Source organism: Eulemur rufifrons, chromosome 17 (genome assembly GCF_041146395.1).
Source record: "Eulemur rufifrons isolate Redbay chromosome 17, OSU_ERuf_1, whole genome shotgun sequence".
NCBI lineage: Eukaryota > Metazoa > Chordata > Mammalia > Primates > Lemuridae > Eulemur > Eulemur rufifrons.
In genome coordinates, this window is record NC_090999.1 from 60,548,663 (window position 1) to 60,550,849 (window position 2,187).

Sequence of the window (2,187 nt, forward strand, 5' to 3'; positions counted from 1 at the left end):
ATATATTGTGTAGCCCTCTTCATTTTAACTTGATTTTTACTTTTATTTAAAAAGATATTTCTGTTCTCCTTTCTTTTAATTAGGTAATTATGACATTATGCAATAATCTTACATAATACCTAATTACTGTCTTTGAGAGGTTAAATATAGATAAGATATGTAATATTTCAGGAACAACTAATCATCTACAGATGTGTTGTGTGTGTTTGTGTATGTGTGTATATTTGATTATCTAGGTAGTCATCAAAGTAGTGCTCTAAGCTGGTACTTGCTATATGTTGAAGATGTCTTTAGCATGCTCCAATAGAAATATTGGACAGTGCTCACTTCGGCAGCACATATACTAAAATTGGAACGATACAGAGAAGATTAGCATGGCCCCTGCGCAAGGATGACATGCAAATTCGTGAAACGTTCCATATTTTTCAAAGAAGAACTGGTGCCCATCCTACATAAACTATTCTCCAATATTGAGAAGGATGGAATTCTCCCCAACACGTTCTACCAAGCCAATATAACATTGATACCAAAACCTGGAAAGGACACAACAAAAATAGAGAACTACAGACCAATTTCCCTCATGAATATAGATGCAAAAATTTTCAATAAAATACTAGCAAATCGAATCCAAGTACTTATCAAAAAAGTAATCCACCACGACCAAGTGGGCTTCATCCCCGAGATGCAGGGGTGGTTCAACATACGTAAATCTATAAATGTAATTCACCACATAAATAGAAGCAAAAACAAAAACCATATGATACTCTCATTAGATGCAGAAAAAGCATTTGACAAAATTCAACACCCTTTTATGATAAAAACGCTTAACAAAATAGGCATTGATGGAACCTACCTAAAAATGATACAAGCCATATATGACAAACCCACAGCCAACATCATACTGAATGGGGAAAAACTGAAAGCACTCCCACTTAGAACTGGAACCAGACAGGGCTGCCCATTGTCTCCATTACTTTTCAACATAGTATTGGAAGTCCTTGCGAGAGCTATCAGGCAAGAGAGCAGAATCAAGGGAGTCCAAATAGGGAAGGAAGAGATCAAACTCTCACTTTTTGCTGATGATATGATGTTATATCTGGAAAACCCCCAGGATTCAACCAAGAGACTCCTGGAATTGATTAACGAATACAGCAAAGTCTCAGGCTACAAAATTAATATACACAAATCAGAGGCATTTATATATGCCAATAACAATCAATCGGAAAACCAAATTAAAGACTCAATACCCTTCAAAATAGCAACAAAGAAAATAAAATATCTAGGTATATATCTAACTAAAGAGGTAAAGGACCTCTATAAGGAAAACTATGAAACACTGAGAAAAGAAATAGCAGAACTTGAAAATAGATGGAAAAATATACCATGCTCGTGGATCGGAAGAATCAACATTGTTAAAATGTCTATACTACCCAAAGTGATCTACAGATTCAATGCAATCCCTATTAAATTACCAACATCATTCTTTACAGACATAGAGAAAATAATTATACACTTTGTATGGAATCAAAGAAGACCCCGTATAGCAAAAGCAATTTTAAGCAACAAAAACAAAATGGGAGGTATTAATTTGCCAGACCTCAAACTATACTACAAGGCCGTGGTTCTTAAAACAGCCTGGTATTGGCACAAGTGCAGGGACACAGACCAGTGGAACACAACAGAAAATCCAAATATAGAACCATCCTCATATAGGCACCTAATTTTTGACAAAGCGGGAAAGAATATACTCTGGGGACAAGAATCCCTATTCAACAAATGGTGCTGGGAGAATTGGTTAGCCACTTGTAGAAGACTGAAACAGGACCCACAGCTTTCACCTCTCACAAAAATCAAATCACGGTGGATAACAGACTTAAACCTTAGGCGTGATACAATCAGAATTCTAGAAGAAAATGTAGGAAAGACTCTTACAGACATTGGCCTAGGCAAAGAATTTATGAAGAAGACCCCCAAGGCAATCACAGCAGCAACAAAAATAAATGAATGGGACATGATTAAATTAAAAAGCTTCTGCACAGCCAAAGAAACAGTCCAAAGAATAAACAGACCACCTACAGAATGGGAAAAAATTTTTGCATACTACACATCAGATAAAGGACTGATAACAAGAATCTATTTAGAACTCAGGAAAATCAGCAAGAAAAAATCAAGCAACCCTATCAAAAA

At 35.8% G+C, this 2,187-nt stretch overlaps 1 non-coding gene across 1 annotated transcript; it reads left to right on the plus strand.

The window, feature by feature from the left end:
• The first annotated feature begins 319 nt into the window (after positions 1-319).
• Positions 320-426, plus strand: LOC138398465 (U6 spliceosomal RNA). The gene has a single exon (XR_011235957.1). It is a non-coding gene; the product is annotated as a U6 spliceosomal RNA (small nuclear RNA).
• The last annotated feature ends 1,761 nt before the right edge of the window (positions 427-2,187 follow it).